General features: G+C 43.4%; 1 pseudogene; it reads right to left on the bottom strand.

Moving 5' to 3' along the window:
* Positions 1-1,874: 1,874 nt before the first annotated feature.
* LOC113928500 lies at positions 1,875-24,859 on the bottom strand (annotated as a pseudogene).
* Between the last annotated feature and the right edge of the window lie 946 nt (positions 24,860-25,805).

The following is a 25,805-nucleotide window of genomic DNA, read 5'->3' as shown; positions in this document are numbered from 1 at the left end:
TCAAAGCGAGGTGGGGCACGAGGCCCTGTCCATTTCACTGGACAATTTTCCCTGGAATGTTGACTAAACCTTCAAGTCTCTAGGGTGGTGAGGTCTCTTACTCCCAGGGCAGACAGACAGAGATGCAGAGCTCAGTAGATGCAAGAAAGGCATTTAATAAAATTGAACATCCTTTTGTGATAAAAAACTCTCAGCAAACTAGAACTTCCTCAGTCTGATAAAGGACATCTACCAAAGTCCTATAGCTACCATCATTCTTAATGGTGAAAGATTGGACCTATAGTTCTTGACCCATCCATGTCACGGAATACTACTCATCAGTAAAAAGGATGAATTACTGATGTAAGCAACACCATGGATGAATCTCAGAAGCATCATGCTAAGTGAAAGGAGTCCTGGGATCATGACCTGAGCTGAAGGCAGACATGTAACTGACTGAGCCATGCAGGTGTCCAGATAGGCCATTTTTAAGGGAAGAAATACATATTTCTAATAAGTATTTAAAAATATTCATCCTCTCTAGTAATCAAATAGTTGCACACTAAAAGTGTGCACTTGGCACACATTCAGTTGTCTAGGATTAGAGAGAACAGAAACATCTGGTATTGAGAAGCTTGAGAGAAGAGAGCACTCTGAAGCATTTGGTAGTAGAGTAGTTCAGCAACAAGAGCCTCAAAAATTTTGTATTCTTTCATTTAACCAGTTATGCTCAAAGATATTTATAATAGTGATAATTGGAAGTGACTGGAGACATTCCAGTGATGGGGAACTGGCTAGGTTATGTTATTTTTTGGGCATTTTCTAGCCAAAATGGCACCTCTGTGTAACTTAGAAAAGGCTCCTCTCACTCCAGGGAGCTCTTACCCCATGCCTGTCCCACAGCTGGTACAGGCAGCGGCTTATACACCAGATACCATGGCTCTGATAACACACAGGGCAATGCTATATAGCCATTAAAACACGTGTTTGAATAATTTTGAATGACATTAAGGATATGTTCACTGTATGCTATTAATCACATAAAATGTATGACGTGCCAAGAATAGTTTCTGGAATGTAATAAAAGGTATTATTTAATTTAATTTATTTTTATAGAAAACCTAAATTTATTTGTTAAACTATTACAAAGACAAAACAATGATCATCTGAAGTACTCTGAGGACATCATCCCAATTTCACTTGTTGTTGTGGAAACCAACCTAAGAGGTTAGCCATTGAAGGCTATAACCTAAGAGGTTATAACAAAACAGACTGGTGAGACGTGGAAGGAGGCAGAGCTCTCAGAAGCACTTGTGTTAGTGGTAGAATATGTGGCTGGGATGTTTCCCAAGAGGCTCCCTAAAGATGCCCGAGTGAATTTATCTGGGTCCCAAATTAGTAAAAAGACCCTGTGGAGAATGAGCAGAGGCCAGGATTTCTCTGAGATCTCTTTGTCTTTCTTTTTAAGGGGTCGGGGGATCCTTAGGCTGTAAAGAGGTGTATCTTAGACTCAGCCTCCCTCCTTCCCGTCCAGTCTACCTACACTTCCAAGCGCCTGGGCATTCTCAGCATGTGGGCCTGCCGGGTTACAGAAGATGCATAGAGTGAAGGTAGGAACTGTAGGCCCCCTGAGAGGGGACCTATACACAGAAAGTTTGGGGTAGATGATAAACTACAGATGCCCTCTTGGTTAATTCGCCTTTATTAATAAAGGTCATAGTTTCTTCTGCTCATGACAACTTTTTGTCTCAATATAGTCTGTCTCAAAAAAGAACGGGTTCAGGTAAGTTTTGGAGAAGGAAAAAGACTTTCATCAACATCCACTCCACAGAAGAAGAGGCACCGAGGTCTTTCCTACATTCATGAGTAGAATCCCACAGCAGCATAAATCCTTCTCAGTGATCCCCATCTGCATCCTCAACCTGGCCAGAAACTGTTGGTGTAGGGTCTACCTCCATGCCATCTTCAGGGTCTCTTACTGACTCTTCTGTCCGGACTCCAGCCGTGTTATACTGGCTGCTCACAGCCTGAGAAAGCACATTTTGTCCTCTCTCCAGTGTGTTAAATGGGATAGTCCTTCTTCATTGGTATAAAATGTAGGGATGTGTCCCTGCCCTTGTTCAGGTGCTTCCGTATCCTATTCTTCTCCATGGTCATCATCTGAATCTTCATCCTCAGGAGCTGGATGCAAAGCCTGGACGTTGCCTCCAGTGTCCATTTATCACTAGGCACAAATCTAAATTCAGCAGTAGCTTCAACATTATCATCACTGTCTTCTTCTGCGACAGATTCTTGTGATTCTTCTCCATGCTTGGCATTCACCATAACATACACATGCTCTCATGGATAGGCATTTTAGGTCCCAGGTCCCTGAACACTGTATGCAAACTAATGGTGGGGTATTCCAGGGAGAATCCTAATCCAGAACCATCTAACCAAGACAGGCAGCTCACAGCGATGCCAAGGGCACTGGTGCCCAGGCCCTGGCCGATCAGCACCACCTTGGTATCTGGCTACGGCTAGAGCCCCTTAGCCAAGCTGATCTCGGGGAAACTTTAGAGGAAGCTCACAACTGCTTCCCTCGTCCTGCCCCGGTAAGAGCTATTATTTGAAAGGTAAGTTTTTAAGTGTGTACACAAGCCCAATTTAACAAAGAATAAGTAATATATGCATAGAAATAAAACTAGAAAAAATTAGAAGGATATATACCAAGATTTTAAGAGTATTACATTGGGCTGATTAAGATTATAGGCAACTTTTATTTTTACTTTTTGTGTTTTTCTATACTTTTGATATTTTCGGGTTGGAATATATATTATCTAGGTAATTAGAAAAAAAGTTAAATTCAAAATAAATCTCATTTTTTTATTTTTTAAAAGATTTTATTTATTTATTTGACAGAGAGAGTTACAGTGAGAGAGGGAACACAAGCAGGGGGGAGTGGGAGAGGGAGAAGCAGGCTTCCTGCTGACCAGGGAGCCCGATGTGGGGCTCGATCCCGGGACCCTGGGATCATGACCTGAGCCAAAGGCAGACAGACACTTAACTACTGAGCCACCCAGGCGCCCCCAAAATAAATCTCATTTGAAGGGCCAGGCAGAAACAGGTCAACAATACAGCTTAGCCAGGAGAAATGTGTTCTTTTGGCTACTTTCATTACTTTGAGTTTTCACATAATAACTTAAGCCTTATGGATGGAGAGAAAAATTAACGGAGAGCAACTGTTTAGAATGACGTTAAGTGTTAGTGGTGGAAATGAGTGCATTAGAATGTGGAAATGAAAGGAGTTGTGTGACATGGGTCATCCAATGGTGCAGGTTGTAACCTGAGCAAAACTGTCTTCTGATCCAGCCCTGCTCCTCACAGATGTTCGGGGTCTAAAGAAAGCTTGGCACGGGGCAGAGAACAGATGGAGAACATGGTGGGAAGCCCCTGTGCCCTCCACCCAGGGATTAAGGGGGGAGATAAGGAGAGAGCAGTCTTTTTGGAGTTCATGCATAAGCCTAAATTGACTTTATAATGTGGCTAGTTCCTTCTTTACATCTGAGTTCCCCATACTGATAGGGTGTGGGGTGCAAAGTGAGAGTGTTAAATGTGGCATGGTTTCTTTTCCCTTAAGCCACTGGCGTTAATTACTGGTATTAATGGAGAAGAGAAAGCCCACAGACTGAGTGAAATAATCAGATGTCCATGTTCTTAAAACTGAGCTTAATATTTACCCCTTTCCCTCTCTGTCCCTTCTCTAATATTTTCCTGCACTGTTTACAACCCTCTAGTGACCCCTCACAGGCCTCAGAACATCTTGGCACAAAAGACCTACTTTTCATTCTAGCATCTTCCCATGTCAGCACATCCTCCAACCACACCAAACTAGCTTTAGTTCTCTTAAACACGGATGGCATGTTATCTCATGTCTCTGGGCACTTATAGACTTACTAATATTATCAAATGCCTGCCGTGTGCCAGGCACTGTGCTAAAGGTATTAGCCTCTGCCTCATGCCAATCCTATTCTTGTCTCTATTTTACAAATGAGAAATCTGAAATTCAAAGACACTAAATAATTTGCCTACAATCACACAGTAAGTGACTGTCAGAATTTGAACCCAGATTTCTAAAAAAAACCCTGCTTTATTGAGCCATGATTGACATACAAAAAGCTGTAGACATTTAGTGTATTCAACTTGATGTGTTTGGAGATAAGTATACACCTGCAAAACTACTATTACTATCAGTGCCATAAACTTATCCATCACCTTCAAAAATTTCCTCCTGCCCTTGGAACCCAACTTTGACTCCAAAGCTTGAATTCTTTTTTTTTTTTAAATTCTGGTGAAATAGATAAAACACAAAACTTACCACTTTAACCATTTTTAAGTGTATGCTTCTGTGGCATTAGGTCCGTTTACATTGTTGTGCAACCATCATCACCATCCATTTCCAGAACTTTTCGTCTTCCCACCCAAAACTCTGTTCCCATTAAACACGAACTCCCCAGTTCTCCCTCCTCCCAGCCCCTGGAAACCACCCTTCTACTTTCTGTCTATGAATTGGGCCACTCTAGGTACCTCATGTAAATGGAATCATACAATATTTGTCTTTTTTGGTGATTGGCTTATTTAATTTAGCACAATGTCTTCAAAGTTCATCCATGCTATAGCATATGTCAGAATTTCTTTCCTTTTTAAGGCTGATTACTATCCTGTTGTGTGTATACATCACATTTTGTTTATCCACTCACCCAGCAGTAGAGACTTAGGTTGCTTCCACTGGCTCTTGATTGCTGTGAACACGGGCGTACAAAATATCTGTTTGAGTTCCCGCTTGCACTTCTTTTGAGTATTTACACAGAAGTGAAATTGCTGGCTCATCTGGTAATTCCGTGTTTTCATGACATGGACAGGGATGAAGATTGTAGGCCAGTCATTTTGTAGACTCTTCCTCAATTTGGTTAGACTCAGGCAATGGCTTGGGCTGGAAGGTCACAGATACTGTGTTTTATTGCATCACACCCCACCCAGTGGCACATGAGGTCTACTTGGTTACTGGTATTTTTAACTTTGATCACTGATGATGCTGGGGCCTGCCAGGTATCTCTACTATGAAGTCTTTTTGTGATTCATAAGTATCTTGTGAGGAGATACTTTGAAACTATGTAAATATCTCTTGCGGCATAAGCCTCTCACCCATTAGAGTTTGGCATCCATTGAAGTTTCTTGATGAATAGATTACTATGATGGTTACCAAATGGCGATTTTCTAATACCATCATTTCTCCTGCATTTATTACTTATCTTTCTGCTGTAAAGAAGAGCTTTCTCTTCTCATTTATTTATGCTTCAGTTTCTATCAGTCTGGATTTATGGGGTACTACTTTATCCAAGGGGTTCTAATCTGTTACAATCTTTATGTATTTAAATGCTCACAACTTCTCAGACTCAGTCGGTGGAAGCCACTTCAAATTGGTTCTTGTGTCCTCTTGACATTTCTTCATCATTGGGCACTTCCATACTTCATGACACAAAAAGATGGTTCTAGGCTCATCTTATTTCCCCCCTGGATGCGGTGATTTGAAGACAGCATATTTATTTATGGAAATAGGGCTACTCCTAGATGTTTGAAATGCAAAAACAGTGCGAGACAGCCCGCTTCGTGTGCACCCACCTTCTAGCTACGCAGCTTTCAGATATCACCACAGGTTGGTTCCTGGATTTGTTAGGTGTCAACTCCAACAGAAGACGTGTGTGTTTTATAGCCAATTAAACATTAGCTGGAAACCTGGCCCCCCTAGGGAACCCCCAAGAGGGGCTAGCTCTGATGGGTGCAGCAGGATTGCTGGGTTTCCTTCTCCCAGATACTCCAGGGCCTGCCAGCACGGGAGCTCTGTTCGGAGGGAAAACAGTCTTTACATATTTCTCCTTAATGGTACTAGAAGTGAAACTATTGTTGTAAAGAGACACTGGGTGTAGACTGCGCCATATGGCACCGAGAGGCGTTCATCAGTACAGCTTCCAATGGCTGAACTCAAAATAGTCCATATTTCCACCTTGATGGAGAATTAGCCCTTGACTGCCAGGAAACACTCATTGTAGCAGCGCTTTAGCCATGTAATCTAAAATAATTACTAATTAAATGAGAATAAAATAGAGGCCATAATAACAATAATAATCACTGTAGCATTGGCCATTATCCAAGTTACTGTTTGGTGGAGTGTTACCTCGGGGAAGACGGCTTGCCAAAGTGGGGGAAGACCCGTGTGGGAGCCGAGGTTTTCTCACTGCCACCGAGGTAATGGTTCAGGACTGCTCTGGGGGTCTTGACAAAGGCAGACCCAGTTTCACATTCCATCTATATGGCCAGTGTCATGTTGTTTCAAGGCATTTCTTCACTAATAGAGCAGGCAGCATACCTGGAAAACCAAGGAACAGGAACAGCTGGGCGGCACTTATCAACGAATTTATATCATCTTAGAACTAACAACTCAAGCAGGTACCTTGTCTTCAACAGGCAACAAGCTTCACTCTTCATCCCCTTCCCGGGAAAAGCCAGGCCCTTTTGCCAGAGGGCCTTTGGGTGTGTCTGTCCAACACCAAGTGGTTGGAAGCGAGTATGTGGGTCGGCTAGGTGGGGTGGGTTTCAGATCAGGTGCACAGGCCTGCCCGAGTCTCTACGAAAGTAAAACGTGGAGGCTGTGTGGGTCAGAGGCAGACCTTCTGCTTCCCATTGTTTGCATGACCTAAAAGAACCTGCATTCCTTTACTTATTCGTTCACCTGACAAGTGAGTACCTACTGTGTGCCAGATATCGTGCTGAGTGGCTGGGAATACGGCTCAAGACACACATGGGAGCTGCTCTCAGGGATCTCACAGTCCCCCAGGTAGGGAGGATTATACAAATGTAGAAGTGTAAAAAGGGCCATGGGGACAAAGAAGAAAGGGCATGGGAGGAGAGCAGGGGGCTCTTTGCAATGTGACATCTGTGAGGGACCCTTGAGGGAATGCCGTTTATGATGACGCCTGAAGTCACAGGAGTGTTTGCCCAGGCAAACGATGAGGGGAGAATGTTCCTGGCAAAGGGGTGCCGTGGGCAAAGGCCCTGCCTGATGATGGACGCTCGTGAGTTTGAGGAGCTAGTGGAGATGTATTATGTACAGAGAGGCACAGAAGTACTGAGTGAGGGAGACCTTGGAGGGGGGTGTCCCCTGGCTTCAGGGCTTCAGTAGGCTTGGGGAGGAGCCCTGATTTGGTTCTCAGTGGCAGCAGGAGCTTTGGGGGTGAGCGGCGACAGAACCTGGTTTCTGTCTGTAAAAGCTCAGTCTGGTTGCTGGTGGAGAACGGCCTGGAGGGGGCAGGGCCTGGGCTGATCCCAGAGACTGGGTAGGAGGTCATTAGAGAATCCAGGGAAGAAAGGACAGTCAGTCACTCATGGAGATGGCAGGACATGCCAGCAAGTGGACTGATGGGGCTTTCATTTAGGCAGTAGACTCCACCGGGGGTGACCAGGGCTTGGGGAGGTATGAGGGTTGGTTCTCGTGTCTCTGGCTTGAGCGATTGGATAAATGGATGTGCTGTATGCCCAGGTGGGAACTATCCAAGGACAACTTTATTTGAGGGTTAAAATATTGTTTATCTTTATTGTGCCAAAATACACGTAACAAAATTTACCATCCTAACCACTTTTAAATGTACATTTCTGTGGCATTCATTCATATTGTGCCACCATCACCACCATTCATCTCAGAACTTTTTCAACTTACTCCTGAAACTGTACCCATTACACACAAACTCCATGTTCTCCTCCCCACGACTCCTGGCTGCCACCATTTCTTTCTATTTCTGTGAATTCAACTGTTCTAGGAACCTCAGATAATCATACAGTATTTGTCCTTTTGGGACTGGCTTATGTCACTCTGCACACCGTCTTCAAGGTTCATCCATGCTATAACATGTGTCAAAATTTTCTCTCTAAGGCTGAATAATTCTGTTTTATGTATATACCACATTTTATTTATTTATTCACCCGCTGATGGATATTTGAGTTGCTTCTTCCTTTTGGCTCTCATGAACATTGCTGCTATGAACAGGAGTGTACAAAATCTGTTCCAGTCCTGCTTTCACTTCTTTTGGGCTTATACCCAGAAGTGGAATTGGTGGATCATATGGTAATTTTATATTTAATATTTTGAGAAACCACCAAACTGTTTTCTACAGTGGCTACAGCACCATTTTACATTCTCACCTAGTGTGCAAGAGTTCCAGTTTCTCCACATCCTTGCCAACACTTGTTTATTTATTTATTTATTTATTCAAAAATTGCTATCGTAATGGGTGTGAAGTGGTATCTCATTGTGGAAAAACATTCAGATTTTTAGATGAGAGATATTCACATGGTGCTGTCAAGTGAATGGTTGGCGATACCAGGTAGGATTTCCAAAGAGCGGTCTTCTGGCCCACAGATCAGTTCAAATTTTGTTGATCATGCTGTGCAGTGGGCTTTTGTGAATGCCTCATCATTGTGGAGCATCCATGTTTGTTGTTAAGGTGTCCTCTCTGCCAGTGTGCCTGCTATTTGAGGATGGGAGCATTTGGGCATTTGGATTCACTTATGGTGAACAAATGACATTTTGTACTGGTTCTCCCCTGTGTTATCTATATTGCAGCTCCAGGGGAAATTAACCAAGAATAACTAACTATGAGCTGCAAATAAAAGTGGTAGAAAGCTTCAGAAAGGGAATTTATCGCCATGGTCTTGGGAGGTATATTTAGCTGAAATCAAATAGACTTGATGATCTTTTGAAGTGAATGGAAGGCATTTTTGTTTGTTTTTCTTTTGTTTTGTAACAAAGAAAATGCAGCTTTAAAGTGTTTTTCAATTTCTCTCTCAGCTTCCTTTCATTCTCTGATTTCTTTACTCTTAATGGGATAACGTAAACCAGTTTTCTTTCATCTGTTATTCATCAAAGCTGTCGATTTACCCTGAACAGAATAAAGGCAAGGATGTTATTAAAATAAAACAACTTCCAATTGAGCTGCTAATAAATGCTGAAATGCATCCACAGTTCTCCTATTGATTATATCCTGCCGACAAAAGCAAACACAAGCATGTACCACACGCTGCCCGTGGAAATGAAAGATTTAATTAGATGAAAACCGAATGAGCTGGAAGATCTACTGCACTCGGCTATCAAACAATTGTTATTCATAATTGGCTATTTGAAATGTCCCTGCTTCTTGAGCTTTTTTCCCTTAAAAAAATTCCCTACCATGCAGTAAGATGAACATGGTCATTAGTAAATTTTCCCCTGTGCATTTTATAAGCTCAAGGTTGTGGGCTAGAATGAGCTCTGTCAGGCCATAAATCAGGTGTAATAGAACATCTTGAAATTTAGAATTAGCAGGCGAGAGCAGAGAGATGGCGTGTCTTCTCCATTTCAGGCCCATCTTCAAATGCTGCAGGGGGGAACAGAGGTGTTGCTGGGGAGGGTGTAAGAAGAGGTCCATAAACTCAGAGAGTGGGATTCTTTCAAACTCACTAGCTCTGTAAGTGTGCCCATGTAAAGTTTAATGTCTGGCAAATGCACTGCTGTCTAGTGACGAGAGTGTATTAAAAAGTTGGTATTCACTTTGCCAGGAATGTTTCAAGCACCTATCAAGTGGCCTGCTTTTTAAGATAGTGAGGAAAAGAAAAATGGACAGAAATCACTGCTTGTGGCAGCCACGTGGCAGTTAGCCTGTGCAGATTTTCCTTCTTGGAACCCTGAGGCTTAATTTCCTCATTCCGCACAATGGGGATTTTTTTTTAGATTGTATTTATTTATTTGACAGAGAGAGACACAGCAAGAGAGGGACCACAAGCAGGGGGAGTGGGAGAGGGAGAAGCAGGCTTCCCGCTGCGCAGGGAGCCCGATGCGGGGCTCGATCCCAGGACCCTGAGATCATGACCCAAGCTGAAGGCAGATGCTTAACGACTGGGCCACCCAGGCACCCGCACGATGGGGATATTAATTGTACCTATCTCATCGATTTGTTATGGGGATTAAGTGAGACAATGTGGGCAAAGCTTTTAGCACCGTGACTGGGCACACGGTCTGCACTAAATGAATGTCAGCTATTAGCAATAAGAATTCAATTTCCACATGTACAAGGCCCTGAAGGGAAGACATCATTTCTTCTATTCTATTTTCCATAGCATCTTTTTTTTAAAATTTAAAATAAATTTAATTAACATATAGAGTATTATTAGTTTCAGAGGTGGAGTTTAGTGATTCATTAATTGCATATAACACCCAGTTATTCATTACATCACGTGCCCTCCTTAATGCCCATCACCCAGTTACCCCATCCCACCATCTCCTTCCCCTCCAACAACCTTCAGTTTGTTTCCTATAGTTAAGAGTCTCTTATGGTTTGTCTCCTTCTCTGATTTCATCTTATTTTATTTTTCCTTCCGTTTCCCTAAGGTCCTCTGTTTCATTTCTTAAATTCCACATATGAGTGAAATCATGGGGTATTTGTCTTTCTCTGACTGACTTATTTTTGTGTAGCATAATACGCTCTAGTCCCATCCACATTGTTGCAAATGGCAAGATTTCATTCTTTTTGATGGCTGAGCAATATTTCTGTGTGTGTGTGTGTGTGTGTGTGTGTGTGTGTGTGTGTGTGTGTGTACCACATCTTCTTTATCAATTCACCTGTTGATGAACATCTGGGCTCTTTCCATAGTTTGGCTATTGTGGACATTACTGCTATAAACATTGGGGTGCAGGTGCCCCTTCGGATCACTATGTTTGTATCCTTTGGATAAATACCTAGTAGTGCAATTGCTGGGTTGTGGGGTAGTTCTCAGGAAAACTTTATCTGAAATAAAAGAAGTGTCAATCTCTCAGTCTTGAGGTTCTTACAGATTTGGAAAGGAGTTGATAACCATTCAACAAAATGTGTATTTAACATCTTAAATCATTTAAAAAATAGTTTTTCTGACTACAAAATTTTTCTGATTACAAAAGAAGTAACAGCTGATCCTTGACAGTAGCAGTGAGGGTCATGGTTAAGAGGGCAGGTAGCAGAGCCAGATCGTCTGGGTGCACGTTCCTCCTCCCCCCACCAACTGTATGAAGATCAGATGAATTAAGACACATAAAAACACTTGCAACTGGGGCTAGCACATATTATGTGCTTAATAAGTTCTAACTAGTATTTAATACAATACAATAAAAATCAACTAAAAATCCCTTATCCTCATGACCCTGAGATAACTGCTAATAAATACTGAAAGTGTGCTATGTGATTAACACAGTGCACGCATCATGGGGCATCTACTAATATCAACGCGTGCACTGAACTCTTATTGCCACCAGACTCTGCACTTGGTGCTTTGCACATGTTATCTCATTTAAGTCACACAACAGTCCTATGCGTTGGGCAATATTATTATCTGCTTTTTTGAGATGAGAAGACAAGCTCAGTGATGTTAGGTCACTTCCCAAGGTCATAGAAGTGGTAAATGATGGAGCTAAGACTCCTTTGCAGGTCTCTGAATGCAAGTGAAACTTTTTGCTGCCCTACCTTGAGAAGCCCAATATTGCGTGGACACAGGGCAGCCCATCTGAATGAGAGAAGCATGACCTAAGTCAAGTGGGAGCGTTGGCGGAGGATGGGAAGACACGCAGTTGACCATTTGCTCCATGCTATAACTATAATTCTTCTAACGAGGCCTCCAACTCTTTTTTTTAAAAATATTTTTATTTATTTATTTGAGAGAGAGAGAGAGAGAACATGAACAGGAGGGGAGAGGCAGAGGAAGAGAGAAAGAGAGAGAGAGAAGCAGACTCCTCCCGGAGCAGGAAGCCCAGATGTGGGACTCGATCCCAGGACCTGGAGATCATGACCTGAGCCAAAGGCAGACGCTTAATGACCTGAGCCACCCAGGCACCCCCCTCTGACTCTTTTTCAACACAGTGATGTGGACATCAGAGCAAAGCTGGCTCATGAGATGGAACCCTTCTGCATCCCCACACAATCCTGCATATTAAACTGGGGCTCAAGGAACCCAGATGGGGTTTTCCAAGAAGACTTTATTGAGCTCCTACCTGTTTGGGCCTGATTCTTGGTGTCATATTGCACTGAGTTTATGCTACACTAGCATCTCAGGCTAGATATTTTTTTCTTTAATATCTGGCCCCCTGTAGTCACCACTTCCATATAAAAACACTGTGGTGTGTTAGTTCTTGTTTCCCAAATGTAATTTGGAGTCAAGTTGAACAGATAAACAATGTCAATGAGAATATCTCTTGCAGACACTGACAGGACTTATCCGTCTAGAAACAAAGAGATAAAGGACGCATAAATGTTTAATTTTTCTTTGCATGTTAATGTAACCACTGAACTCTCTTGGTCCCTGAGCAAATTAATCATCACAAAATGAGAGTAAATCACACATGATCTGTATTGAGCTGTTGTCTGTTGGATCAGCCAACCCTCAGCATGGTATCATGGAAGAGGCAGGCCTCTGTAGTGGAGTGGCGTGACGAGCTATGATGGATCTCAGCATATTTGAAGTCTCCTTGGAAAGGGGCACCTGGGTGTCTCAGTTGGTTAAGCATCTGACTCTTGATTTTGGTTCAGGTCATGATCTCAAGGTCCTAGGATTGAGCCCTGTGTCAGGCTCGCCACTCAGTAGGAAGTCTGCTTCTCCCTCTGCTCACTCTCTCTGTCTCAAATAAATAAATAAATCTTAAAAAAAAAAAAAAAAAAGAAGTCTTCTTGGAAAGCTCATGGTACTGGTCTTCTAGCTTGAGGTTGGTTCTTGGTTCTTGGCATGTTTGTGGAGTGAAGGTTCAATCTCCCTTGGAGAGGAGGTCCAGAGCTGGACTCCGAAGTCCTGATGTTAAGGCTAGCTTCTCCAGTCCCAAGCAGTGTGACTTTTATAAGTCACAACCTCCCTGAGCTTTATTTGATTCATGTGCAAAATAAGGTTGTTGTTAATAACTATATATACACATATATAGTTGTATATATATATACTTTTTATTTTTAATTGTGGTAAAATACACATAACATAAAATTTACCATCTTGCCCATTTTTAAATGCACAGTTCAGGAGGCTAATAAACTATATTTAAATGTAATTATAACACCACCAATCTTGCCACCACTTGCCCAGTAGAACTGTTGTGCAGAGCAAAGTACAAACAAGGATGAGAAGATGCTTGTTAAAGTAAGCTGTGCTTTGCAGGCCTCAGCTGGTACTGTCCACATCACCCTACCCCCTCTCTCGGTCCCTTTCCCCACCAGGAGCTTGAACTTCAGATTGCTTTAGTGCTAACATTCTGCAGAAACACTACTTCTACCCGGCAGAGGTTCCTAAGTCAACAGGGAGGCAAGCCTTATGCTAAAAGGCCGAGTTTTCTCTAGTGAAGCATCAGCATCATTGTGCACATGGAGGTTTTGTCACTTTTCCGGTCACCCTTTGGAAGGAAGCCACTGGTAAAATCTGACTTGTCGGTGACCCTGATATATTTATCTGTGTCTGTGTCCATATCTGAAACCGTATCTATCTTCTATTTGTTTATTTATTCAAAAATGTTTATCTAGCACCTTCCTCACTGCCGGGCACTGTTTGAGATGCTGGAGAGACAGCAGTGAACATTACACGGATCTCCTGCCTTCAGGGAGCTTACCTTTCAGTGGGCTCTGCAGACAATAAACCTGGAGGTATATAAGAACAAGTTAGAAGTGATAGATGCCATAGAGGAAAACCAGGCCAGACCAGGAGCTGGAGGGTGACAGGGGATTGGTCAGGGAAGGCCTCCTCAGAGGTGACACTGCAGCAGCGCCGAATGAGGGAGAGGACCAGCCACGGCAAGGTGCAGGGAAGTGCACTCTGGGCAATGGAGGGAAGAACTTCTCAGAGGCCATGGAAGCGCCTCCCTGCCCTGGGCCTCTGTGACTGTGGCTGAGCCAGGGGAGCCCCAGTGCAGAAGGACCTTGGGTTCCTTCTCTTCTCACTGGGTTTCCAGAGATGACCCCATCTGGAGAGCTCAGAGCGACATGGTACGGAACTCTGAAGCATCCTCCTCAGAGGCCAAGAGAGCACCCCACCTCTGCTGCAGCTGAATTCCTGCAGCTCCACCGGGGAGGGCGTCAGGAGCTGCCAGTGAAGGACACAGATGCCACACTCCTGCCAAACATGGCTTGAAATTTGGGGCAACTCGGTTAGTGAGGACAAGAGGAAATAAACATGGATTGAGGCTCTCTGATGTATCAGGCACCCAAATTACCAAAACTCATTTATAATTTTGCGTTTGTTCGGATATTGGTTTAGCTGCTTTAATGGGGAGCAGAGTCTTTAGTGAGGTGGAAGGTAGTTTTTCTGCCATCTACAAATCTGAGCTAGTCGGGGGACCTGGGGAGTAGAAGGGCCCTGTTCCACCATGTGCGCCTGGGCCCGGCTCCTTCCTTTCTCTGGCTCCGCCGCATCCTAGAGTGCTACCCTGGGCCATGGGGTCACAGGTGACTCACACCGCCTCTTAGAATGGTGTTCCTACCTGGGAAGGGGACTGGTGAGTGAAGACATGTCCTTAGTTTTAAGGCTCTGACCTTGGGGTTGTAGACATTACTTTGCCTTATGTTTCCATAGGCCATAGCGTTGCAATGTAGCAAACAAAAACACAGGACACACAGTTAAATTTGAATTTCAGATAAACAATCGTCAGAAGCTCAGAAGGAAAAAAAAACAGAAGTAAAGCGAATCAACCACCGAAGTAGTAACTAGTAAAAGTTTATTGTGCACCCACCAAAAAGACAGTTTGCAAACCAGGAGCACTGAAACCAAAATGTAGAATGAAGCGGACACATTTAGGGTCAGAAAACAGCTTGTGTTGTGCAGGGCTGGGACTATTCTTCACAGTGATCGGTTCCAATGGGAGAATTTTCCTAAATGACAGAAAATTGGTTAGTGGTTACCTCATATCCATTTTGGGGAACAATTTAAGTTTTGCTTATGATTTTCAGAGGCATGAGCAAGAAATGACCCAGGTCAACTTAGCGCCGCTTTCTTGCAAAATAATCTAAATAAATCTTTGCTTGTGTGACCGGTTTTGCTCAGGGAATTTTCAAGTTGGGTCTCTCTCTGTGTTTGATTTTAACACAACTGATAACTTTTTCTTTTTTTAGATAGGGCGTACCTACACTAAAACAATGATTGGAGTTTCAAAAACTGTAATTTAATTTTTGTTTTAATTTCAGTATCGTTAACATAGTTCTATTAGTTTCAGGTGTACAATATAGTGATTCAATTCCATATATTACTCAGGGCTAATCATAAGTATACTCTTAATCCCCATCACCTATTTCACCCACCCTCTCCCCCAAAGGCCCCCCCCACCCAACCCTGCCTCTGGTAACCAACAGTTTGTTCTCTTCAGTCAAGGGTCTGTTTCTTGGTTTGTCTCTTTTTTTTTTTTTACTTTGTTCATTTGTTTTATATCTTAAATTCCACATAGGAGTGAAATCATATGATATTTGTCTTTCTCTGACTCACTTATTCACTTAGCATTGTACTCTCTAGCTCCATCCATGTCATTGCAAATGGCAAGATTTCATTTCATTCTTTTTCACTGCTAAGTAATATTCCAGTATGCATATATATATATATATATATATATATACACATATATATATGACACATACATATATATATGACACATCTTTTTTTTAAAGATTTTATTTATTTGGGAGAGAGAGAGCAGGAGAGTGAGAGCTTGAACAAGGAGAGGGGCAGAGAGAGAAGCAGACTCCCCGCTGAGCAGGGAGCCCCATGTGGGGCTCAATCCCAGGACCCTGAGATTTTGACCCGAGCTGAAGGCAGACACTCAGCTGGCTAAGCCACCCAGGCGCCCCCTATGACACATTTTCTTTAGTCATTCATCTGTTGATAGACACTTGCACATCTTGCATATTTTGGCTATTGCAAATAATGCTGTACAATTGTTGAACTTTTAATCTGGGAAATACTTATATCAAAAAATTATTGGTTGGGGCACCTGGGTGGCTCAGTCATTAAGTGTCTGCCTTCAGCTCGGGTCATGATGCCAGGGTCCTGGGATCGAGCCCCACATTGGGCTCCCTGCTCCACAGGTAGTCTACTTCTCCCTCTACTGCTCCCCCTGCTTGTGTTCCCTCTCTTGCTGTGTCTGTCTCTGTCAAATAAATAAATAAAATCTTTAAAAAAATTATTGGTTGTTTATCTGACATTCAAATTTAACTGGGCATCCTGTATTTTTTATGGCAATGTTAATTGTCCAGAACCTAGTCGTATAGACACATCTAGCTTCAAGAGAGTCTGGAAAACCTCATCTTTAGGTGGGCAGTATTGTGTCCAGCTACAACCTGGGGTTTTAATTACTGAAAGGAAGAAAGGGAGCATGGATACTGGGGACAACTAGCAGTCTTTGCCAAAACTTATATGGCCTCATTCATTCATTTATTCATCCTACCAATATTTATTAAGCACCTACTGTATGACAAGGATTGGATAAAAAAGATAGGTAAGGCTCCTGCTGTCAGAGAGCTTATATTCCAGTGTAGAAGACAGACAATAACAATTTATTTATCTTATTTTATTTTTTTAAAAGATTTTATTTATTTGACAGAGAGAGACACAGCGAGAGAGGGAACACAAGCAGGGGGAGTGGGAGAGGGAGAAGCAGGCTTCCCGCAGAGCAGGGAGCCCGACCTGGGGCTCGATCCCAGGACCCAGGGATCATGACCTGAGCCGAAGGCAGTTGCTTAACGACTGACCCACCCAGGTACCCCGACAATAACAATTTAAACACATGTAGAATTTCAAGTAGTAATAAACATTATGGAGAAAAATGAGGCAAGTGAAGTCCTAGAATGTGATAGGAAAGCTGTTTTTTTTCTCTTTTCTTTCTTTTTTTAATCTCTCTCTCTCTCTCTCTCTCTATATATATATATATATATATATATATATTTTTTTTTTTTTTTTTCAAATGGGAAGGGTAAAGGAAGCTTCTCTGGAGAAAGGACATTTGAGCAGAGACCTGAACGAAGTGAGGGAGGAAGCGTGTGAAGCTCTGGGGAAGAGCACGTTGGCCAGAGGGACCAACTAGCACAAAGACACTAATGACCTCGGCACGTTTCAGGAGCTAGAAGGCCCATGTGGCACCATGGAGGGATCAAGGGAGAGAGTGTAGGGAGAGCAGGCAGGGGAGGGCCTTGAAGGCCATGACAAATACTTATTTAAATTCTAGGAATGATGAGATGCCACTAGGAGGGTTTTGAGCATGACAGTTATGTTATTTCATTTATATTTTAAATTTATATTTTAAAAAGATCACGGTCTGCTGGGCAGACAAGGTGGCTCTAGGGGGCAAGAGTGGGAGAAGGGGAAGGAGTTAGGTGCCTGTTGCTGGGGACTGAACTTGACAGGGCTGGAGGGTGAAGGGATGCAGAAGTGGTGGGATTCAAGATGTACAGGTACTAATATCACCCTCATCATACAGAGCCTGGGCTTGAATCCAGGTCTGTGTGACTTGACTGCTCTGCGGGGAGGAGGTGTGGGGTGCAGCAACCGGGAGGAAGGTCTTGCAGCTTTGGGAGATGGCCAGAACCATTCAGCCCTTGGTTCTGACTGTGCAGCAGGAGCAGGAGGGGAGAGGATTGAGGATGACTAGGGCCACTCCCCCCCCTTCCCCCTGCATTCTTCTCAAGCATTGATTCTGCCCGAGACTCCACATCTAAGACAGTCTTATTGCTTTTGGCATCACTAGAATTAAAGCTTGTCTCCTCCTCCATGAAAAGAATAAGAAGAGTACCTGCTCTTGGAAGTTGGCAGCTCTCAGCTGTACCACCCACAGCAATGTAAACTCTACAAAGAGGGAGGTGACTGTTTTATTCTTTGTGATCCTCGGGCCCCTGGGTTGTAGAGGAAAGAGGCTTTGGAACCAGTCACACCTGGTCCTGAATCTCATTTACCAGCTGAGCCTTGGTTTTTCCATCTGCAAAGTGGGATCATAACACAGCTGCTCCACGTAATTGCCGAGAGCGTTAGAAGAGAAAATGTGCCTGAAAATAGTAGCATCCAATAAATGTGATTCATTTTATGATTTTGTGATCATTTTGGCTCCAGCTTGCTCTAAGCGCTGTTCTTTATCTTTCCATCAGTTCCCTTACTGACCCTAATCTTTTCATTATTGCACACCCCCTTCCCTTGCTTGCTTCTGTTGTGATGTCTAGAGCTACACATAATGTGGCCTTGTTGGAAAATGGACTGAAAAGTAGAGGAAACATGCCAGGAAGGGGGTAGAGGAGAGTCAGGAAACATGGAAGACCCTTCCATTAACCTGTTCTCTAGAATTGGAATATGAACTATTTATTTAAGTCCAGCAAAAGACATTGAGAACTTGATGTTCTCGCTCAGTTCTAGAAGCACACTGCTGACAAGAAACAAATTAGAAAGGTGAGTTTTTCCCCCAGTGCCATTAAGATGTGTGTTGTTGGTGGAGCTGGTCTTTCCCTGTGGGTCAGTTAGGCTCTTCCTGAAGCATAAACTGGGATGGAAAAGAAACCGCATCCGATAAGGCTGTAGGAGACTGGTGTCAGATTTGGGAAAGGTATTTGAAGTCCTGTGTCTTTGAATCATGTGTAAACACACCATGTGGTGCCTCGGGTTGCTCTTGGGGCGGGGAGGGGGCAGGAATCGGATCTTGATCAAATGCAGATCAGCTGGCCAGAGTGATTGGTTACCTGGATGAAAAGACTTGCAGAACTGTGGACTCATAGTAAGAAGAGCCCTTAGAAACCTGCAGGAACTGTTCTTTCTTCAGCTAAGCATACTAAAGCCCAGAGAGGGGTGCCTATTTGCTCAAAGTCACACAACTTTGCCTGAAAGTAAAGCATGGAAGAACTTCGATAGGCTTTGGGATCAGAAAAGCTGGGTTCAAATCCTGGATCTATCATTATGTTCCTTGGGTAAGTTACTTAACTTTCTAAAGCTTCAGTTTGCTCACTTGTGAGATGGGGCTGATAGTTGTTCTTAACTTCACAGGGTGAATATGAGGATTAACAAGAAAATCCATGTAAAATAGCATAATGCTTGACACTTGGTCAAGTACTCGGTAAGTATTGATGTTTTGTCATGTTGATGATAATACACTTTTGGAGCCCCGGGCACTGAAAATAGGAAGATCTTTTTGTTGCTAACATGCCACAGGGCTCTGGTTTTGTCCTTATGAGAGAGTGTGGCCCGTTGACTTGCGTTACCCCAAAAGATCCCTTCAAGTAACTCCCGGTACCCGTGAATTTGGAAATAAGGTTTTTGCAGATGTCATCGAGTTAAAATGCAGTCATACTGGATTAATGCAAGCCCTAATCCAATGCCTGGTGTCCTTATACGAAAAGGGAAATTTTACACAGACATATGGCGGGGGAATGCCATGTGAAGGCAGAGGCAGAAATTGCAGTGATGCTACCATGAACCGAGCAATGTCAAGGGTTACTGTCAACCCCCAGGAGCTAGAAGACACCGAGAAGGGTTCTTCCCTAGAGACTCTGAAGGGAGCATGGTCCTGGCAATGCCTTGATTTTGGACTTCTAGCCTCCAGAACTCTGAGACGATCAGTTTGTGTTGTTTGAAGCCACTGAGTTTGTGGTCATCTGTTATGGCAGCCCTAGAACACTAATACAGAGGGTATCAGTTGGAGGCAGGGAAGTGGGGAGAATTCTGGGCTCCCATTTTAGCATCTATGATTAGGATTGGTAGCTATAGATCCTTATTTATGGATATAGCCACTGAGGAATATCCTTCCAAATAAGCCTGGATATTTGCCTAGTGACTTAGTGATGCTAGAGGTGTGTGTGTGTGTGTGTGTGTGTGTGTGTGTGTGTCTATGTATGTGTGCACGTGTGCATTTGCTGTTTGGGTGGTAAACACAAGTACCATGATTAACGAGAGCCTGGAGTCTTCACGATCATGAGTGGATATTCAGGATCACGGAATGCCAAGAGCACACTAGGAAAAGACAGGAGGGGTCATGGTAGGACAGAAGGCAAAGGCTGCTGTGTCTCATATACCCCCGTTGTTCCTCCTTCCCCTTCCCTGTCATGTGAATATAGGTATTTTCTTGTTGGGCTGAGATACAGAGAAAATAGAACAGATTTGGGAAATTGTTGGGATTTGTAAGCCTTTGGTGAATGCTTCTTTCTTTGAGTCAGGTGAGGACCAGGAAAATACTGTCAGGGATGTGTCTTGTGCCCATATTTCCCAAAGACAGCCAGATGGCTCTGTGTTAATTCATGTTTCTGCAGGATGGTCCTGAGAGTTGTAGGAGTCCTTTTTTTTTTTTTTTTTTTTAAAGATTTTATTTATTTGAGAGAGAGAGAATGAGAGATAGAGAGCATGAGAGGGAAGAGCGTCAGAGGGAGAAGCAGACTCCCCACTGAGCAGGGAGCCCGATGTGGGACTCGATCCCGGGACTCCAGGATCATGACCTGAGCCGAAGGCAGTCGCTTAACCAACTGAGCCACCCAGGCGCCCAGGAGTCCTTTTTCAGTACAGAATCCCTCCATCCCCTGTTGACCTCATTGGTCCTGTCTCTCCATCAGTCATTCCTTCTCTGCCTCTCCCACTCTGCACTCTGGCATATAATTTTGGGTAGCTTTGAAGTTCTCCTCTTCCTTCTCCAACCAGAAGGGAAAAACATTCACAGGTGGGAATGAGAGATTAGTCTCACTGCTCACTGTCATAGCTACTATGGAAGTAGTAGCATTCATCTAGAAAGAAGAGGTGATACCTTATAAGGATGTATGCAGTTTTCAGGGCTCCTGTGCCAAGGGTGAGGGCTAGTAGGGGTGGAGGTGGAGGGAGGTGACAGTTCAATTATGTGCTCATTGAAGTCACTATTTGAACTGGGAAACTCCAATCCAAATCAGTGCCATTTGGTCTTGACCCTCTTGAGCCAAAAGAAAAAGGAAAGGAAAAAGAAATCCAAAAATCACTGGATTTCTCAGGTTATCTGCTTAAGAGGAGACACAATCCCTGGCCCATTGATCGGGAAGGGTTTTTAGAGCAAATGTGAAGGGGAGGATGGGAGAGAGGGTGGGTAGCCAGTCAAGGAGAGAATAACCAAGAGGCAGCACAAGGGCAAAGTAGGAAGTCAAGGTGGGCAGTGAAAGGTGAATTCATTCCATCCTGTGCTTGGAGAACTTCTCTGTCTATGAAATGATTGACTTGTGAGAGTTGCTGTCACCCATGAGAAATCTCTTACAGGTGATTTCATTTGTCTGAAATATTCAGAATACGTAGATCTCTAGAGAGGGAAAGAAGATCAGTGATCACCAGAGGTGAAGGGGAGAGGGAGGGGAACAGGAAGTGAGGGCTTAGTAGGGTTTCCGTTTGGGGTGATAAAAATGTTCTGGAACTAAATAAGAGTGGTGGTTGCACACCACTGTGAATGTACTAAATGCCACTGAATTGTATAATGTAAAATGGTGTTTTATGTTATGCAAAACTTCCCTAAGAACACAGAAGCCAAAAATACCCCCTCTCCACCCCAGTCCCTTTCAACCACATTGATGCTGTTGAGGTAGCCTCTGGAAAGATAAAGACTATGGCTGGGCTCTGAGTCTGGTGGAATTACCCAGACTGAGTGATGTGGGAGTGCGGGGGTCCTTATTCCCTCCATCTGCCCTTCCTCCCGCTCCTCAGAGGAACTCACAGGGCTATTGGCACCAGTGCAGAGAGGTTAAGAACGTAGGCTTTCAGGGACCTTAATCTAACTGTGAATCCTGCCCTGGCCACTGGTGACAGTGTGAACCAGATGCTACACACCCTCTCTGGGCCTCAGTTTCCTTGCTTATAAAATAGAGGTGACAATATCTACCTCATAGGGTTTGTAAGCCTGAACTGGGTAAAGCATTTAACACAGCACACAGTACATTATTATTGCTCAATACATGCTAGCGGCTATTATAAATAAAAATTCTATTATCTTTTGTATCTGCCTCAGCATAGTCTTGACTGCTGAGATCCAGAGGTGGCAAGAAGTTGTGCCATGAGCCATGTCCACTAAGCAGAAGCCCAAACCCCAACAGCCTACTTGTGGGGTGGGGAGAAGAGATTCAGCAACAGTGGAGAATATTATCGTCTTAGTGGTTTTGAAGGTGTTCGATAAATAGCATCCTTCCCTGCCTGAGTCCCACACCAACAGAAAAATAAGGTAGAACCTAAGAAGATAGGTGACCAAAATATCACCTTTATACCAATCAAACTGATTATAGAGAATGAGGGGTGTTCATATGGCTGAACCCCAGAATGAGACTTGGCACTCTGTGATAGATAGCTGGATGATTGCAGAGCTGCCCAGACCCCCCAACCCCTACTAAACTTGTAGCAGGAAGGAATGGAGAGACATGCTGGCCCCCTGTGAGGGCTCCTTCCTAAGCCCGCCAATCAGGGTGGGCACTCACCCTCCAGGTGGACAGAGGCCAGGAGCACTGCTAACAGAGCTCTATCCTAATAGAAGTCATGAGAAGGACGGAGGTAGATTAACACTGGGTTGCTATAGGCCCCAGAAGCTGCATCCAAGGCAAGGCAGAGGCTTCCCCCATATCTAAATGGCGCTCCTCCCTCCTTCCCCATGGGATCTGATATGGTGAAGGCCACTGCTGGTGCCTCCTTCTTTTACGGCCGCAAGGAAATAAAATAGCAAAATAATCAAGGAGACAAACAAAAACAAAACCTGGAAAGAGCCTCATTTTGTCCAACACTTGGGGACTGGTAAAATAAATGATAGAATATCCATTCCACAGGATGTTAAGAAGCCACATTACAAAGGGTTGGTAATGATGTAGGAATTACATGATGATGTCAAGTGAAAAAAGCATGATACAAAATTGTACATAGAGTTTGAACTCAGCTATATTAAAACCTCCCTAGGATTATGCATAGGAAAATGAAAAAATTGGGAGGAAATTTCCAAAATGTTAACAGTGGTTGTCTTTCTTTTTATTTTCCCCCCATAGTTTATAAATTTTCTGTAGTAAGCATGTATTACTTTTGTATTGGAAAAACTCAACTTTATTAAGAAAAATAAAACTACTTCTATAATGGCGAGGGTTATACATTATCACATTATTAATCAAGCCAATGATTTAGAACTTCACAGATTCATAAGATTACAGAATGCTAATAGTATTCAGAGTATTGTAATTTCCTACTTGCTTGTATTGAGATTTTCCTAGTTTAAGGATCAAAAAATATTTTGAAGCTCTCCTGGAAACTATGGCTTCTCCCCTCAGAACATCTCATATATAAAAGTACTATCATTTAAGTTGCTTTTAGTGTCAAGTTACAGAAAGCCCTATTCAAAACAGCTTAAATAGTGGAGGTTCATGTAACTAAAACTTAGGGATATCAGGTGAAGCTTGATCCAGCAATTCAACAATTTCACCAAGACTCTCATTTCTTCTCTTTCTATGCTCAGTCTCCTACAATGTCAGCTTCATCCCAGGGCTGGCTACCCTGTGGGTTCCAAGATGGCCAGTGGGAGTTCCTGGAACTTCATTCTTACTGGTTCTCATCTAGCAGAAAAGAGCTTCTGTGTTTCAGTATTCCCAGCAAAGGTTGTAAGATTTGATGATTGTAAAGTTTAAGCACATGGTTCATCTCTGGATCAATATCCTGGCCAGGAAATAGAGAGCACTGATCGCCTTAGCTCGATCACTTTCTGGCCATGGAGCTGATATGGAATTGGTGTCCCTGGGACCACATTATTTTCTAAATAGAAATTAGGACATGGAGGTCCCTTATGCACACAACATACTGCATATAATTTAGGCTTATTCTTAAATTCCTCGGATCTTGCCCATGTACCCAGGTTAAGAATTCCTGGTCTAAACCAATCGCCTTATTTTAGAGATGGGAATTCGAGACCCAAAGTTCACAAATGCCCAAAGCCATACAGTCACCCCACTGACAGTCTGCCGTGTGTCTCCCCACCAAACTCCCTCCAACTTCCCATGCAATTGTGAGTCAGAGATGAGGAAGGAGTAAGTAGAACCCTTAGCAAATCCTCCTCTAGGACCCAGGACAGAGGAGTTTGATGAAGAGATGGGGAGGACCTTATGCCAAGGGGATATAAGGGCCCAGAGTGGGAGAAGCGACTGCATTAAGCTTCCCATCTAAGACAGCATGGAAGGGAAATGATAAAAACAAGGAGAAAGGAGGAATGATTGTATTATTTGTGCCTGTATCTTGAAGATAATCATTGTAATTTCCCTTCTAAAAACCCTGCTTGCTCAGAGGAAACGACTATATTCTAATAAGCACTTGTTTATGAAACTCACAGTAATTGGATTGGAATATGAATTACTAAACTGTATGTGGGGTTGTACTTCTTGCTAGGTGTTTAATGATTATGTTCTAATGTGTGGGGCTGGCCTGTTGGCTGTGAAGATAATACTCCTGGGGGAGAAAACTGTTTATCTCTGGGCCAGGGCTAGGGTGTCTCTCACAGACTTCTGAAAGAGCTGGGCTGAAGAGACCCTTACAAACCACATGGATCAGTTGTCTCATTTAGAGATGGGGAAATTGAGGCTCAACGTGGAAGGCACGTGTGGAAGGCTGTGTAATGATCACACCGGCAATGAATTTTTCCTTCACCTGGTCTCTCATAGTATTTACAGATGTCTTGTGGCGGAAGCTATGACTTGACTTCTTCCTCAATGGCCATTTCTTCTTCCTTCTATCTGGAGAGATTGGAAAGCTGACCCACCTTCCTTGCAGCGAGGATTCCGGATGCAAGGTGAGTTCCACCCATTAGCTGTCCTTGTAGAGGTGCTAGAGATGTGTTGGTGGAAGCCATGGTGACTGGATTTAGTATCCCAATGGCTGGCCACCAGCCTCCAGGACTTTAAGGGGTAGTGGCAGCAACATGTTCCTGATGCTGGATTGTAGCTCTGGTAGCGTGTTCTTGAGCTCTGTGGTCCCTGGTGGACCCCCTGACTTCTGCCCCTTCTAGCCTTCCAGTGCCTTTTTTTCGTGGTGGGGGGAGGTAATTCCCTGCATTATGCCTTTTTCTGCTTGACATGCCTAGAGAGACCTCTGTTTCCTGCCCTGAACCCTGACTTATCCCTCTGTGTTAGCACAAATCATATTTATGACAGGTAATAATGTTTCTCTCCTGGCTCCTAATCTTATGTTTTCTATGTCCTAGAGAATATAGACCTGTTCATGTCATCCCTGAATCTGAAGCTTGTGAGATCCAAAACTAGCTTCATTATTTTCCCTCCAAAACCTACTTTCCCTATAGACTTTGTTTTGTCTATCCTCATCTCTACTTCCTCCCCATTACTCAGGTTTGGAGGTAGCTTTGGCTTTCTTTTTAGTGCTGTCATATACTTGTGAAATCTTACTGGTTCTATTTTCTCTGTTAGTTAGGACTATTGGTTTTAAGTGACCCAATTATATTGGATCAATGAACAGAGAGAATGTAATAGATAATATGTATGTGATAGATTATTTGCATAACTGGAGAGACTGACATCAGGTATGGTTGGATCCAGGGGCTCAGAGAATGTCATGAGGACTTGTTCCATTGCTCCTTCCTTAGGCCCTGCTTTTTGCCAGTCCCTCTCCAATGATGATAGGCCCTGACAGCTCTAGGTTTACATAATTTTTACATCAAACCTTGTGGGGATAAGGTTGATCTTTCTTATTGTTCCCCAGAAAAGTTCTAGAAAAAAGTCTTTTTGGGTAAGATTGAACCAACCACTTGTCATGGGTTGAATTGTGTTCTCCCAAAAGACACG

Source organism: Zalophus californianus, chromosome 5 (assembly GCF_009762305.2).
Source record: "Zalophus californianus isolate mZalCal1 chromosome 5, mZalCal1.pri.v2, whole genome shotgun sequence".
Taxonomy (NCBI): Eukaryota; Metazoa; Chordata; class Mammalia; order Carnivora; family Otariidae; genus Zalophus; species Zalophus californianus.
This window is presented reverse-complemented; position numbering and strand designations above follow the sequence as displayed.